The sequence below is a fragment of the Camelina sativa genome, chromosome 18 (assembly GCF_000633955.1).
Source record: "Camelina sativa cultivar DH55 chromosome 18, Cs, whole genome shotgun sequence".
Classification (NCBI taxonomy): Eukaryota; Viridiplantae; Streptophyta; class Magnoliopsida; order Brassicales; family Brassicaceae; genus Camelina; species Camelina sativa.
This window is the reverse complement of record NC_025702.1, coordinates 8,162,507-8,180,433: the sequence shown is the minus strand read 5'-3', so window position 1 is coordinate 8,180,433 and position 17,927 is coordinate 8,162,507. Positions and strand designations below refer to the sequence as shown.

General features: G+C 40.8%; 1 long non-coding RNA gene across 1 annotated transcript; it reads left to right on the top strand.

The window, feature by feature from the left end:
* LOC109130448 lies at positions 16,727 to 17,447 on the top strand. The gene is made up of 2 exons (XR_002036434.1): positions 16,727 to 16,935; positions 17,131 to 17,447. It is a non-coding gene; the product is annotated as an uncharacterized LOC109130448 (long non-coding RNA).

Here is a 17,927-nt window from a genome sequence, read left to right as displayed (position 1 = left end):
ATGATATTAAGAATAACTTGCTCTTTACAATTTAAGTTTTTTTTTTAAAGTAATTTCTTAAATTTTAATAAATTATATGCATTTACAATTATGTATGTTAAGGCCCTATTATAATTTAATATTTTTATGATAACTGTTAATTAATCTGATATATTAAAGGTCAATCTTTGATAGTATAGATACTTCTAATGTTTTCTTATTTGTTTTTAATATTTTTTCATATTTAAAATTAATTATAAAATACTAGAATAGAACTCGCCTACACTCGATTTTTTTTTTTTATAATCCATTTAAATGAAAAAGTGGGAAAAAATCAGATGACATGTCAAGCAAAATTCAGAAATTAATTGATATCCTTGATAATCTTAATCTTCTGATATAATTTCAAATACTTTGGTTTGCTAATACTTTGATATAATTTGAAAATTTGGATTTTCTATTTTGAATGATTTTTTCTTTAATTGTTTATATTTTTATCTTTAATTTTTTTTTTTGACCAAGTTAGTTTCTTACCATGCATGTTCTGTACTTCTTTGCTAAATTTCTTTTGGACAAGAGCTATTTTCTGAAAATTGAAATTAGTGGACAGTTAAATAATCATAAGAACCTAAAAGAATTTATAAATGCAAGAATAATATATCTTGAATAATTCTGTTTGAAAAAACATATGATTCTAGTCTTAGCTAGTTACTTTTACCAAAAAAAAAAATACTATAATTTACAAACTAACTATACTAAACATGTATTAATTATAGGAAAAAGATGGCTAGCTACATGAAGTATAGGTGAATACATGGTCACACATACCAACTATATTATTGTATACTCAACTACACGAAGTATATGTATTACATGGTCACATTCATGAACTATATGACGCCATGTGTTCAACACCATAGACATACAATCTGGTATACTGATTGATTAATTCCGGTGAAGCCCGGTGTTGACTCCGGCGTTGACCAAAAAAATTTTCTAAAACTAAAAATTAAAAATAAGAAATTATTATATTAAATCATTTATGGTTTTTATTAATTAAAAAATGTTCTATTCAATATCTAAATATTTTTTTTATATATTTCCTAAATATATCTTAAATGTAAAATAGAGAACCCAAACCTTAAAAAAATTTCTAAAAATTAATTTAAAATATTGTAATTGTGTAAAAAAGGGTAAAAATAAAAATGTTCATATGTTAAAAGTAAATATTGTGATTTTTTTGTTGTTGTTGTTTATATGTTAATTCAATATCTAAAGATATTTTGAATCTATTTCCTAAATATATCCTAAATGTAATATAGAGAACCCAAACCTTAAAAAAAATTTCTAAAAATTAATTTAACATATTGTAATTATGTAAAAGAGGGTAAAAATGAAAATGTTCATATGTTAAAAGTAAATATTGTTAATTTTTTGTTATTTATACGTTATTTTGAGTATGTAAATTTCAAAGTAAAGAGTGTATAAATTTTTTTATAACATTTACCATGCAAAATTTAGAGTAAAGAGTCATATACTCAATATTTTGCATATTAGTTTTGTAATGAAAGTAGTTGAATTTGATTTTATTGATTTTGTAGTAATTAAATAATCTGATTATGAGAGATTTATATATATATATATATTGAAAATAATTATAAATTGTTTTATATCTTGAAAATCATTATAAATGATTTTTTATCTTGAAGATTATTATAAATGAATTTTTTTATTTTGAAAATAATTATAAATGATTTTTATTTAACTATTTACTTTAGCTTGAGAAAGAAAAAGTAATTAATTATAAGAATGAATATATTAGAGATATATAAAAAATATTTGGATATTGAATAGAAAATTTCTTTTAATCATGAAAACCCATAAATAATTTACTATAATAATTTTTTTTTAATTTAGATTTTTTTTTGTGTTGGTCAACGCCGGAGTCAACGTCGGTCATCACCGGAGTCAATTGACCGGTGTACTGAATTATGTCTATGATGTTGACCGCATAACGTCATATAGTTCATGCATGTGGCCATGTAATACATATACTTTGTGTAGTTGAGTATACAATAGTATACTTGGCATGTGTGACCATGTATTCACCAATACATCGTGTAGCTAGTCATCTTTTTTCCTTAATTATATACCCTATATTATATGTATAATGCCAATTTTTACCCCTTCATTACCCTATCTCCAGCCCTCACCACCATCCTTTCACCACCACCACCACCACTCTCCAACCACCAGCCACCGGCATCACCTCCGGCAACCACCACCGGCAACCACCTCCGGCGACCACCTTTACCTCTTTATCATTATCACCACTTGGGTTTCCAATGTACAATTTTTTAGGGTATAGTTTTACTCTACCCACCACCACCGCCGACTACTGGCCGTCACCTCCAACCACCGCTGACCCCCGGTGACTCTCGACCACCGGCGACCGCCGACACTCTAGCGATGGCCGACCTCCGGCAAGCCCCGGTCACCTCCAACCTCCAGTAACCTCTGGCGACTTCTAGCCACCTTCTCCGCCAATCTCCGGCCACCTTTTCCGGCGACCACCGGGGACATTTTCGGCGAACTCCGACAACTACCTCCGGTCGCCACCTCCAGGAACCACCTCCGACCAACTTTTCCGGCTACCTCTTTCGGCCACCGTTACTGGCCACCGCTGCCGACCAACAACCACCACTGCCCTCCACCACTTAAGAACACTAAATTGGTAATTTTACACTGCCCTCATCCTAATCTTCTATTTTTTTTTAAATATAGTGTTATTTTTTACTATTGTTTTTTTTGTTTTGGTTATTGGGCTAATTCACCCTACTTTTTATATAGAAAGAGATGTGTGGTCAATTATTGTTTAGCATAAAAACTATAGAATGAACGTGTAGGGTAACTATACAAATGAGATAACCTTATAAGTTATAAGAAATAATAATAATATATTTGATAATTTCAAAAAGAGAAGCTTTACCAATAGATTACAATTGAAGCAAATGTGATATTTTCTGAAAAAGTGTTATTTAATGAGAGAATATGATAGAACTTTTTTTTTAAGTTATATATACTCTGTTGGAGGCAAAATCACACCGATAGCAACTCGCGATGAATAAAACAGCCTTCATCTCTCCTTAATCTCTTATTTCCTTTTTTAACATTCTTTATTGCGGAAATATTTTTTGAAGATTTCACAGTTGCCCGAATTAGTGGTGCCACCACCCTTACCTTATTTTCAAGCTGTGATTGTCGCTTATTTAAAAACTATGGATGTGGTTTCACGAAGAAAAGATGGATCTAACCCAAAAATCCAATTTTTAATTACCTTTTTTCAAATTTTCATTTATTCCCTTTAAATTATAAATAACTACAATATATATTTATTTTTTTAAAGTCGTTGGTGAGAGTCAAAAAACTCCCAAAAGAGCAGGGCTATAGAGGTGAATATTTTAATTCTTTTTTAAAGATTAATAATTTATTTTATACTTTCTTGAATTATGGAAATTTATTCTTTTTAAGATTCAATCGTTTTTCTTTTAGAATGGGTAATTTTGTGGTCTTATTATGATTACATATTACAGTATTAATAATTCGTTGTAGAATTTTGTTAATTATATAAGTATATATATAATAATATATATGAAAAGGGTAAATCTTGTTTCTTTTAAAACTAGTAAATATTGTATACAAGCATGTTCGAGAGACTTCAAAAGGCTGGCTATCCTCTGAAAATGTCCAAGACCCAATACCGGATGCATCCAGAGGTATGCAACAATTCTCATTTAGTATCCACTTAAGATATTTAGTAAGTGGAGAAAAAACGAATTGATTATATGGTTGCTTTTTCACCCTTTTTCACCCATGTTAATAAAACGATCCGACGTGTTTCTTTTAAAATATAATAATTAACTATTGGTCACATACCCACTAGTCACCTAACCACAATCACACAACGGCGGAACATAAACGATACCATTAAACCAAAGAGTTGACCAATAACCAAATATCCAGTATTAATTTCATAACATTTAAACCAATAACCAATCAAATCATAAATCAAAGAACAAGCAATCTTAGACAAAATTCTAAGGACGAAACTCTAGCAACCTATAGAAGCTAGACAATAACCAATCGAGCCACTAGAACATTCTCCTCTTCATTGTCTTGATTCCACGATCACACTTTGCCTTTACTTGCACCACAAACACAAATTGAGATGCATGAGTATTTTATAAACACTCAATGAGGCAATCCTCCTATCTACTGGGCTATACACACAAGCAATAAAATCTCTTTATGCCACAAACAACAAAAAAATAAAACAAACCAAGCAATATACAAAGCATTTGCATCAACAACTGCTACTGAAGAAGGGTGTCGACCGACACAACAACTGGTGTCGACCGACACCTTGCTCGACATCCCCAAAACCCTAGCTTGTGTCGACTGACACCTCCACATGGTGTCGATCGACACTCGTCAAAGTCATCGAATCTTCCTCGCGTTGGTGTCGACCGACACCCCAACTGGTTTTGACCATCACCGATGCCGAGCATCGATTTTCTTCGACTAGAAACTCTGAATCTCGCCTCCAAACTTTTCCTAGCCGTCCCACACGAACCCAAGAACGAATCCAAGCCTCAGGAGTCATGAAAAACGCATAAAACTTACAAGAAACAATCACAAAACCCATCCAATATCACAGAAATAGAGATCTCACCTTTGCCAAACAATGAGATCTAAACCCAAACAACGATGCTAGCACCACAACAACCTTCCCACAACGTCTTTAGCCTTGGATCCACACTCTCTAGGAAGAAAACTCACTCACAGGACAAAGGATCTCCAAAAAGCTCAAGAACAACCTCTGAGAACTCTCTTTTCTTCTATTCTTTCAAAAAATGTGAAAATGGCTAAAGGGACAAAGGAAGTCTAGTTCCTCCTTTTAAACTCGAGTCTAGGGCTTCTCCTAAACCAAACACACAAACCGGAGAATTAAAATAGAACCGGTTTAACCTGTCCACATAAGGTGTCGATCGACATCACCACTAGTGTCGATCGACACCCTCACCTAATTCTTGCAATTCAGTTCGAGGGTGTTAACACCCCAACCCCCACCTCTTAGTGGGCCCTATGTCCAATCCCAGTCCATGGGCCCACCTTCCTTAATGGGCCTCACGTCCTCTCACTAGGCCCGTGAGCCCATATATATCCGACGACCAGTTTTCTACGTCTGGAAGATTTTAAAGACTTGTTACCGTTCTTACAAACCACCACATGATCTTTTCCTGTGTTTTGTCCTCACTCGCACAGTTTCGACAGCCACTTCCCGGAAGGTCATCCATCCTGAGACTACTCCAGCTCAAGCACGCTTAACTCTAGAGTTCTCTCAGGATCCTTGCCGAAAAGATAAGTGCACTTTAGTGACAATAGGTGGTCAAATCAATTCTTTTAAACCTCTCTGCATGTCCCTGTAACCGGGGTGTCACAATTCACCACCACTAATAGATCGAAACGTCCTCTTTGTGCACCAAGACCGTCACCCCTGATGGTGTGAGCCTACTCGACTCCATACTCGTCTGGGTTTGGTTCTGATATGACTTGTAATATCCCGACCGTCACCTCTTAGTGGACCCTAGGTCTAACCCCAATCCATGGGCCCACATTCCTTAATGGGCCTCACGTCCTCTCACTAGGCCCGTGAGCCCATCTCTATCCGACGGCCTGTTTGCTACGTCCGAGAGATTTTAAAGACTTGTTACCGTCCCTACAAATTACCACATGGTCTTTCTATGTGTTTTGTTCTCACTCGCACAGTTTCGACAATAACTTCCCGGAAGGTCAATCCTGAGACTACTCCAGCTCAAGAACGCTGAACTCTGGAGTTCTCTCAGGACCCTTGACTAAAAAGATAAGTGCACTTTGGTGACATGTGGCAAAATCAATTCTTTTAAACCTCTCCGAATGTTCCTGAAACCGGGACATCAACTTAATTTACATATGCCTATGATACTCTATATTCTACTCTAAAAATAGAGAAACGAACATTGTTACTCCAAATTTAGAGTAACACGGTCCATTTCCCTATTTTTAAAGTATAATTTTTTATTTATAAAGTAATCTCTAAATTATCATATTTTACCATTTTATACTTATATAAATTATTTAGTGTAACGCCCACGAACCAAAACTCTGCGTTTTGGGGGTGGGTGTCGATCGACACTCATGTGGTGTCGGTCGACACCACTTATTTCTGGTTCGACCAGATTGATTTAATTATCGATTTGGACCGGTTTGGTTTAGAAAAAACCATTGAACCGAGATATTTAAGTGGAAAAACGACCTAGGTCGTGTTTTATTTTTGTCTTGGTCGCCGTTTGTTGTTTTTGAGAGAGAAAGAGGAGAAAACAGTTTCTAAGAGTTCTTGTGAGAGTTTGTGAGATTTAAAGATATTTTTGGAGAAATCTTGCTGTGAGAGTGAAGATCCAAGGCAAGGAACATGGTGGGAAGGTTTCTGTGGTGGTAGCTTCGTCCTTTGGGCTTAGATCTCTTTGTTGGCTAAGGTGAGTGCATGACCATGGCTTATATAAGATAAGATCTCTGTTTCTGTGATATTATGTGTTGTTTGGTTGTTTGTTTTTGGTTGTTTGTGAGTTTTTCGTAGCTCCTGAGGCTTCGATTCGTTCCTAGGATTGTGTGGGACGAAGAGGAGAAGTTTGGAGGCGAGATTTGGAGGTTCTGTTCGAAGGAAATCACTGTTCGACAGTGGTGTCGGTCGACACCAATGTGGTGTCGGTCGACACTAACGAGAGGACGGCTCGGGAAATTAGCGAGTGTCGGTCGACACCATGTGGAGGTGTCGGTCGACACCGTTAGGGTTTCAGGGGTGTCGAGCAGGTGTCGGTCGACACCCAAGTGGTATCATTCGACACCATTCTAACAGTAACCGGATCGTGTCGAGTCACTTGTTCATGTTCCTGGTTTGTTTTATTGTTGTTGTTTGTGGCATGAGAGATCTTATTGCTTGTGTGTATAGCCCAGTAGATGAGAGGATTGCCTCACTGAGTATTTATCAAATACTCATGCATCTCAATTTGTGTTTGTGGTGCAGGTAAAGGCAAAGTGTGATCGTGGAATCAAGGCAATGAAGAGGAAGATGTTCTAGGGACTCGATTAGATGTTGTCTGGCATTACTAGGTTGCTAGAGTTGGGTCTTTAGAACTTATTAGGTTGTCGGTTCCTTAGTTTCCTGTTGTTTGATATTGAAATGGTTAGGATTGGTTGTTGGTTATTCTATTATGGATTAATATTGGATTATTTGTTCAGTTGGTTATTTAATTGGTATTGTTATTCCGTTGTTGTTTGTGATTACGGTTAGGTGGCTAGTGGGTATGGGACCACTAGTCATAGTTATTTATATTATTATTATTTATTATTAAAAAAAAAACAGGTCAGGTCATTTCAGTTTGGTATCAGAGCCCTTACGGTTCTAGGTTTGGGTTCACTAGGTTTCTGTTGTGTTGTCTGGGATTGCATGTCTTGATTGATTATGTGAGTTAGTCAATTGTGTGTGGCATGTAGTCCTAGATCATCTTCTTCGAGCCTACATTGTGATTCCACGGTGAGTTTTTGTTTTTCTGTTCTATTTATTGTGTGCTTAGCCTTCTGCTCATGGTAGTGCAGATGGTTAGAGAGGATGCTGTTGCTGGTCGTGGTCGTGGACGCGGACATGGTCTTGGACATGGACGTGGTCATGGTAGGGGTAGAGTCCTAGTGGTTAGTGAGACTGTGGACCAGAGTGTGACAGTAGAGGGTGTCGGCGAGTCGCAGGGTGTCCAGGGGGATTCCATGAGTGTGGCCATAGGGGGCAGTGTTGATGCCCCAGTAGCCGGTGATGTTAGGTCCCTAGGTGCGGGTGTCCCAGTGGGTGGAGTCCTGGGTGTTGACCTTGCGGGTTTCCTGGCACAGTTGTTGGAGCGGTTGCCACCTGTGGTGGCAGAGGAGCGGCAGCCAGTGGCTGCGGATATGGGCGTCCATTCTTGTTATATCAGCATGCTGACAGAGATGGGCCGTATTGGTACCGAGCAGTTTTCGGGAGATACAGATCCTACCGCTGCGGATGCGTGGAGGAGGAGTGTGGAACGTAACTTCCATACTCTGAGGTGTCCTGAGGGATTTTTGGTGGACATTGGGGTCCACTATTTGACTGGTGATGTTCAGTTGTGGTAGAGTTCTGTGGCAGCTAGGAGAGTGTAGAGGGAGATGCTCAGATGTTTTGGAGTTCAACCGCAAGTATTTCCCTAGGGAGGCACTGGATAGGTTGGAGGTGTAGTTCCTTCAGCTAGCTCTGGGGACTCAGTCAGTGCGGGAGCTTGACTTGGAGTTCAGTCAACTTCTGAGGTATGGGGGTCAAGATATGGAGTCTGAGGAGGCTCAGATCAGGAGGTTCTTGAGGGCCCTATGTGATGACTTGAGGGTTCACTTTAGGGGGCGGAGTTATTCTTCGCGTGCAGAGCTGGTTGAGTCTGTAGCAGGAATCGAGGAGGATATCCGGGCACAGTCAGTGGCGGCTAGCCCAGTAGTCCAGCCTAGTAGGGCTCAGCATCAGGGAGGTTCTAGCAAGGGCGGTAAGCCTGCGCAGGGAACCAAAAGGAAGTGGGAGGCTAGCGAGACGTCGAGTGGTGCGAGTTTCTTCAGGTGTGGGAGCAAGGATCACAAGATTGCTAGATGTCCCAAGCGGAGTGCCCCGCGACAGCAGATCATGTGTGCTACTATTGCTGGGAGTCAGGGCACATCAAGCCCTATTGTCCGGTAGCAGTGGCGGCGTTGCAACAGGTGCAGCCGGGAGGGCAGCCGGTGGCACGGATTGAGCAGACGCCACGGGTTTACACGACTGTGGAGACTGGTGGGACCATTGCCANAGTTGGTTATTTAATTGGTATTGTTATTCCGTTGTTGTTTGTGATTACGGTTAGGTGGCTAGTGGGTATGGGACCACTAGTCATAGTTATTTATATTATTATTATTTATTATTAAAAAAAAAACAGGTCAGGTCATTTCAGTTTGGTATCAGAGCCCTTACGGTTCTAGGTTTGGGTTCACTAGGTTTCTGTTGTGTTGTCTGGGATTGCATGTCTTGATTGATTATGTGAGTTAGTCAATTGTGTGTGGCATGTAGTCCTAGATCATCTTCTTCGAGCCTACATTGTGATTCCACGGTGAGTTTTTGTTTTTCTGTTCTATTTATTGTGTGCTTAGCCTTCTGCTCATGGTAGTGCAGATGGTTAGAGAGGATGCTGTTGCTGGTCGTGGTCGTGGACGCGGACATGGTCTTGGACATGGACGTGGTCATGGTAGGGGTAGAGTCCTAGTGGTTAGTGAGACTGTGGACCAGAGTGTGACAGTAGAGGGTGTCGGCGAGTCGCAGGGTGTCCAGGGGGATTCCATGAGTGTGGCCATAGGGGGCAGTGTTGATGCCCCAGTAGCCGGTGATGTTAGGTCCCTAGGTGCGGGTGTCCCAGTGGGTGGAGTCCTGGGTGTTGACCTTGCGGGTTTCCTGGCACAGTTGTTGGAGCGGTTGCCACCTGTGGTGGCAGAGGAGCGGCAGCCAGTGGCTGCGGATATGGGCGTCCATTCTTGTTATATCAGCATGCTGACAGAGATGGGCCGTATTGGTACCGAGCAGTTTTCGGGAGATACAGATCCTACCGCTGCGGATGCGTGGAGGAGGAGTGTGGAACGTAACTTCCATACTCTGAGGTGTCCTGAGGGATTTTTGGTGGACATTGGGGTCCACTATTTGACTGGTGATGTTCAGTTGTGGTAGAGTTCTGTGGCAGCTAGGAGAGTGTAGAGGGAGATGCTCAGATGTTTTGGAGTTCAACCGCAAGTATTTCCCTAGGGAGGCACTGGATAGGTTGGAGGTGTAGTTCCTTCAGCTAGCTCTGGGGACTCAGTCAGTGCGGGAGCTTGACTTGGAGTTCAGTCAACTTCTGAGGTATGGGGGTCAAGATATGGAGTCTGAGGAGGCTCAGATCAGGAGGTTCTTGAGGGCCCTATGTGATGACTTGAGGGTTCACTTTAGGGGGCGGAGTTATTCTTCGCGTGCAGAGCTGGTTGAGTCTGTAGCAGGAATCGAGGAGGATATCCGGGCACAGTCAGTGGCGGCTAGCCCAGTAGTCCAGCCTAGTAGGGCTCAGCATCAGGGAGGTTCTAGCAAGGGCGGTAAGCCTGCGCAGGGAACCAAAAGGAAGTGGGAGGCTAGCGAGACGTCGAGTGGTGCGAGTTTCTTCAGGTGTGGGAGCAAGGATCACAAGATTGCTAGATGTCCCAAGCGGAGTGCCCCGCGACAGCAGATCATGTGTGCTACTATTGCTGGGAGTCAGGGCACATCAAGCCCTATTGTCCGGTAGCAGTGGCGGCGTTGCAACAGGTGCAGCCGGGAGGGCAGCCGGTGGCACGGATTGAGCAGACGCCACGGGTTTACACGACTGTGGAGACTGGTGGGACCATTGCCAGGGCGATCACATGTATAATCTCTGATACTTTGTCTTTGTGAATTCTTAGTAATTCAGATTTTATGTTATCATGTGATAAAGTGTAGGTTCTCAACACATGTGGTTTTATGTAGGGACCTTGTTGGTGGGCGGGTTTAAGTCCCACGTTATGTGTTATTCTGGAGCTACTCATAGCTTCATTGCCTCGGAGTGTGCAGAGAGTGCGGGTATCGTGGAAGATCCCGGAGAGCGTACAAGAGTTGTCAGAGTTGCCAGAGGCAAATTTCTGAGGGTCATTGGTCGAGCCCAGGGGAGTTGTATGACGTTATCTTGGGGATGGACTGGTTGCATTGGCATATGGTTCATCTGGATTGTCATCGTGGTAGAGTAGAATTTGAGCGTTCAGGACAGAAGTTGGTTTATCAGGGGATTAGACTGACTTCGGGGAGTCTCGTGATCTTGGCCATTCAGGCTGGGAAGATGATCGAGATGGGCCGTGAGGCTTATTTGGTGACTATATATATGCCAGAGTCAGTGGGGAAGTCTACGGTTAGCGGTATTCAGGTTGTAGAGGAGTTTGAGGACGTGTTCCAGTCGTTGCAGGGATTACCACCTTCTCGGTCTGATCCTTTTATGATTGAACTGGAACCAGGAACGACACCGTTATCCAAGGCTCCTTACAGGATGGCTCCAACAGAGATGACAGAGCTGAAGAAGCAGCTAGAGGATTTGTTGAGCAAGGGATTCATCCGTCCTAGTGTATCATCATGGGGAGCGTCGGTGTTATTCATTAAGAAGAAGGATGGGAGTTTCCGCTTGTGCATTGATTACAGAGGTCTCAACCGGGTCACTGTGAAGAACAACTACCCTCTTCCGAGGATCGATGAGTTGTTGGATCAGTTGAGAGGTGCTACTTGGTTCTCCAAGATAGATCTGGCGTCGGGTTATCATCAGATCCCGATAGATGAGGCAGATGTGAGAAGGACTGCTTTCAGGACGAGGTATGGGCGATATGAGTTTGTGGTGATGTCGTTTGGGTTGACTAACGCACCAGCTGCGTTTATGAGATTGATGAACAGTGTGTTTTAGGAGTTTTTGGACGTGTCTGTCATCATTTTCATCAACGACATCCTGGTTTATTCTAAGAGTCCTGAAGAGCATGCAGTGCATTTGAGGGCAGTTCTAGAGAAGCTGCGGGAACAGAAGTTTTTTGCTAAGTTGAGCAAGTGTAGTTTCTCGCAGCATGAGATGGGTTTTCTGGGTCACATTGTGTCTGCAGATGGGGTTCCTGTAGATCCGGAGAAGATTCGGGCTATCAGGGATTGGCCTAGACCGTAGAATGCCACAGAGATCAGGAGTTTTCTCGGGTTGGCAGGGTATTACAGAAGATTTGTGCAGGGGTTTGCGAGCAGAGCACGACCTATGAATAAGATGACAGGGAAGGATGTTCCTTTTGTTTGGTCACAGGAGTGTGAGGAGGGCTTTGCAAGCCTGAAGGAGATGTTGACTACTGCTCCGGTGTTGGCTTTGCCTGAGCAAGGAGAACCTTATGTGGTTTATACAGATGCATCCAGAGTGGGTTTGGGATGTGTGTTAATGCAGTATGAGAAGGTGATTGCCTATGCTTCGCGGCAGTTGCGGAAGCATGAGGACAACTATCCTACCCATGATTTGGAGATGGGTGTTGTAGTCTTTCACCTGAAGATTTGGAGATCTTATCTTTATGGTGCAAAGGTGCAGGTATTTACAGATCATAAGAGCCTAAAGTATATATTCACTCAGCCTGAGCTGAATTGAGGCAGAGGCGGTGGATGGAGCTGGTGGCGGATTATGATTTGGAGATAGCCTACCACCCTGGTAAGGCTAACTTGGTTGCAGATGCTTTGAGTAAAAATCGGGCGGTTTCGGCTCAGGAGCAGGATATGGATTCTCTGGTAGGAGAGATCAGTGCGTTGAGCTTGTGTGCGATTTCTCAGGAGCCGTTGGGTTTGGTTGCAGCTGACAGAGCAGATATGTTGAGCACAATGCGGTTGGCTCAGGAGTCGGATTTGGGGCTGGTGAATGCCTCAAAGGATGTTGACTCAGAGTATCAGGTTTCGGCTAATGGTACTATTCTGGTGCATGGGCGGATCTGTGTGCCCAAGGATGAGGATTTGAGGCTGGAAATTCTGAGAGAGGCTCACGCGAGCATGTTCTCTATTCATCCAGGAGCGACTAAGATGTATTGTGATCTCAAGAGGTACTATCACTGGGTCGGGATGAAGAAGGACGTGGCTAGTTGGGTTGCGGGGTGCGATGTGTGTCAGCCAGTGAAGGCTGAGCATCAAGTACCAGGTGGATTACTGAAGAGTCTTCCCATTCCAGAGTGGAAGTGGGATATGATTACTATGGACTTCGTGGTGGGTTTGCCAGTGTCCAGGACGTTTGATGCTATTTGGGTCATTGTGGACCGGTTGACTAAGTCAACACATTTTCTGGCCATTAAGAAGACTGATGGAGCAGCAGTCTTGGCTAAGAAGTATGTGAAGGAGATAGTCAGGTTACATGGGGCGCCAGCGAGTATTGTGTCTGATAGGTATTCCAAGTTCAGNGGCTGTTTAGCCAGAGTGCCTATTGAGGCGGTCCTTCGGGACAAATGGTCTATGTGACGGTCCTTCGGGACGAGTGGCCTTGGTGANGTTGGAGATAGAGTGTACCTCAAGATGGCCATGTTGCGGGATCCGAACAAGTCATTGACTGAGACTAAGTTGAGTCCAAGGTATATAGGCCCGTTAGGAGTGATTGAGCGAGTTGGACTAGTGGCATATAGGCTGGTTTTACCTGAGTNGTTCGGTGTTCTGGAGGGCATTTCAGGCAGATATGGGCACTAAGGTGCATATGAGTACAACTTATGATCCCCAGATAGATGGACATTCAGAGAAGACGATCCAGACGTTGGAGAAGTTGTTGAGGACGTANATTTGTTTGGCCTTTGTGGCGGTCATGTTTAGGACATTTGTTTGGCCTTGGTGGCAGTCCTGTTAGGACATTTGTTTGGACTTTGTGGCGGTCCTGTTTNCTATGTTGCGGAAGTGTCTCCGTGAGGATGACCAGTTGTTGGCTAAGATATCTGAGGATCTTCAGCCCAACATGACTTNTAGGACATTTGTTTGGATTTTGTGGCGGTCCTGTTTAGGACATTTGTTTGGCCTTCGTGGCAGCCAGTGGGGCAGTGAGATGATCCTTGTGTGGTCATGGANGAAGAAGAAGATTCCTTTGATGAGAGTCCTGTGGGATTGTGATGGTGTGGAGGAGCAGACTTGGAAGCCTGAGGCGAGGATGAAGGCAAGGTTTATGAAGTGGTATGAGAAGCANGAGCCACGGGAAGGGAACCTGGTTAGGAACAGGACTCAGACGTGTTCAGAATTGTTTGCTCGCGACTCTTGGGGGACTTCGGTTTTCCTAGTAACGCCATATTCCAAGACTTTGTGGCTTGGGAGTGTGGTTGGTATATCGATTTTGGATGACGATCCGAAGGCGCGCTGTAGGGTGACGACCTGAGAGACGAATATTGGATTTCTCCTTATACATTATGGCATGCGGGTTTAGGCCCGATGAGGAGCCAACATTATGGCATGAGACTAAGGTANGGAGAGCCTAGGAGAGGGCTTGTGTGGCCTTTGTGGCGGGTTGTTTAGCCGTTGGGTGGCCTTCGTGGCGAGCTGTTTAGCCATTATGTGGCCTTCGTGGCAGGCTGTTTAGACATTGTGTGGCCTTTGTGGTGGGCTGTTTAGCCATTGTGTGGCATTCGTGGCGGGCTGTTTAGCCATTGTGTAGCCTTTGTGGCGGGCTGTTTAGCCAGAGTGCCTATTGAGGCGGTCCTTCGGGACAAATGGTCTATGTGACGGTCCTTCGGGACGAGTGGCCTTGGTGACGGTCCTGTTGAGGACATTTGTTTGGCCTTTGTGGCGGTCATGTTTAGGACATTTGTTTGGCCTTGGTGGCAGTCCTGTTAGGACATTTGTTTGGACTTTGTGGCGGTCCTGTTTAGGACATTTGTTTGGATTTTGTGGCGGTCCTGTTTAGGACATTTGTTTGGCCTTCGTGGCAGCCAGTGGGGCAGTGAGATGATCCTTGTGTGGTCATGGAGTATTCCAGTGAGGGGATATGTGGTTGGTAGGACATTGTGTTGTCTTACGCGAGCCACGGGAAGGGAACCTGGTTAGGAACAGGACTCAGACGTGTTCAGAATTGTTTGCTCGCGACTCTTGGGGGACTTCGGTTTTCCTAGTAACGCCATATTCCAAGACTTTGTGGCTTGGGAGTGTGGTTGGTATATCGATTTTGGATGACGATCCGAAGGCGCGCTGTAGGGTGACGACCTGAGAGACGAATATTGGATTTCTCCTTATACATTATGGCATGCGGGTTTAGGCCCGATGAGGAGCCAACATTATGGCATGAGACTAAGGTATGATGAAGAGCCACTAAAAACTCAAGGTTTAGGCCTATGAGACAAGGAAAGTCCAAAAGTCGAGAGCAAATAACGCCTGAAGCGTGAGTCTAGCACCTAGAGGTGACCTTTCGTATATCAGTCGGAGGAGTGCGGGCCGTGGAGTCGGTAGCACATGAGTCCTTGGCTGAGTGTTGTTTGAGATTCGAGGACGAATCTATTTTGGTAGGGGAGAATTGTAACGTCCGCGAACTAAAACTCTGCATTTTGGGGGTGGGTGTCGATCGACACTCATGTGGTGTCGGTCGACACCACTTATTTCTGGTTCGACCAGATTGATTTAATTATCGATTTGGATCGGTTTGGTTTAGGAAAAACCATTAAACCGAGATATTTAAGTGGGAAAACGACCTAGGTCGTGTTTTATTTTTGTCTTGGTCGCCGTTTGTTGTTTTTGAGAGAGAAAGAGGAGAAAACAGTTTCTAAGAGTTCTTGTGAGAGTTTGTGAGATTTGAAGGCATTTTTGGAGAGATCTTGCTGTGAGAGTGAAGATCCAAGGCTAGGAACGTGGTGGGAAGGTTTCTGTGGTGGTAGCTTCGTCCTTTAGGCTTAGATCTCTTTGTTGGCTAAGGTGAGTGCATGACCATGGCTTATCTAAGCTAAGATCTCTGTTTCTGTGATATTGTGTGTTGTTTGGTTGTTTGTTTTTGGTTGTTTGTGAGTTTTTCGTAGCTCCTGAGGCTTAGATTCGTTCATGGGATTGTGTGGGACGAAGAGGAGAAGTTTGGATTAATATTGGATTATTGGTTCAGTTGGTTATTTAATTGGTATTGTTATTCCGCTGTTGTTTGTGATTGTGGTTAGGTTGCTAGTGGGTATGGGACCACTAGTCATAGTTATTTATATTATTATTATTTATTATTAAAAAAAAATCGGGTCAAGTCGTTTCATTTAGTAAATTTTCACTTATAAAATTTTATATTAAAAACAAATATATTGAATTAATTTAAAATACAAAATAACATATATTTAACTTAGAAATAGAATAACATAAAAAACAATAAATATAAAATACAGAACTAGTGTCATAAATTAAAAGAAAAATAGCAAACTCAAATAAAAACAATTTGTTAAGAAAATAAATTTAATACATCATAACCTAGTGATTAATAATCCGGTTTGAAATATCAGATTAAAATACTTGATTTCAAAAATTTCTTGCTTGACATAGACAAATCAAAGATGGAGATGCACATTTTTTCACTTTGAAACGCTTTAATCTATCATTTATAGGAAAAGTACACTAATGATGATGTTTAAATAAAAATGTATTAGTCATTTGTTTTCTATTTATGAGATGTAATAAAATTTTATTTTTCAAGTTTAATTTTAAGACCCAGACCCCCCACGATGTCGCGGGAAAATATTTTAAGAAAAGTTAAATTAAATTTCAAATTTTATAATTATATATTATAAAATTATTTGAAAGTAATAAATAGTTTGAAAATATATGCTAAATGATAAAATTAAAAATGATCTCCAAAGAAAAAAAAATAAGTAGGGCTAAAACTAAATAAATAGAAAACATATATAACTGCGAGTTTTATAAACACAACCATCAAAATAAAAACTTATAATAAAAAAAATATTCTGAAAAAAAACTCAACTAAGTTAATAATTACTAAATGAAAAATTATAATGCATCGAGACAACTTTGTAAATTTTTTGTATGTATTATAAGTAGGATCAATTACATATATAAGCCTTTTTCTCAAATTCTTGAATTTAGGTATTATTATCCGTTTACAGAAATAGGTATTTATTTTGCCCAAAAATGACAAAATTGCTTCTTTTCTCTTTCCCCATTCTCTTCTCTCTCACGATTTTCTCTCTTTTCTGAACCAATTTTTTTTTCCGTGACTTAATTTATGATTTGGAAGATGAATCTCTTTGGATCTGTGAGAGATTAATCGATATCTCTCAGTTTATGTACCTGGCCGCCGTCTATTTGGATGGGTAAAAAACCCACCCAATTATTTCTATCTCCTTTTTAGTTTCTTGTTTGGTTAATAGAAAATTAATTTGATTTGATGAATGTTTATGATTGATCCCTTGGGTTCACCCAATCCTTTAGGGTTTAGTTTTCTTCAATAAAAAAGAAATAGATTAAATCCATTTGGTTTAGAGATGTGTTGGGGCCTTTGTATCCAGGAGGCCAAAAAATTTGATGTCAAAGTGACGGAGATACTGTTGATGGAGCAGGAAGATGATAAGCCATGGTTTTGAAGGCATGGTCGGAAGAAGAAAGAAGGATTGTGATCGGCGGCCATCAGTAGAAAAAAGTGGTTGTTGGTGTTTGTCCGGTGAAGAGAACGAAGGAGAAGATATAAGGGTAAAAAAGAAATTTTGTTTAACAAAAAAGGCCTAAATTCGAGAGTCCGAACTAGAATACCTAATCTCAAATATTTAGCCCACAAAAGCCCCATTTTAATAAATATCCCATTATAAGTACAATATATTTTATGAAATACTATTGTAAACAATAACAAAAATCATAACAATTATTGATATTTCTATTACTCATAAACAAATATTACAACGAAGTGATCCTAAGTGAGAATATCAAATGAACGATTATAATGAGTAAATGCAACTTTCTGATAAAAATGATTTTAAAAATATAATCAATTTTATCTTGAGTGGAAAGTTGTCAACCAATAATTATATTAAAAATATACAACTTCTAAAACGAAAAAAACACATATTTTATGAAGAGTTACAATAAATAAACACAATTGTAAGTTACATAATTAAAGTTGATTAAATTTCTATATTTTTATAATCATTTCTAAAATCTTTAGTTAGATTATAGAAAATGTTGGATATTAAATATTAAAATTTTTATTATTTTGATTCAACATGAAAAGTAAAATTTGTGTCAACGAACAATGAATAGTTAGTTCTCCAAGAAGAGACAAATATATATATATATATATATATATATATAT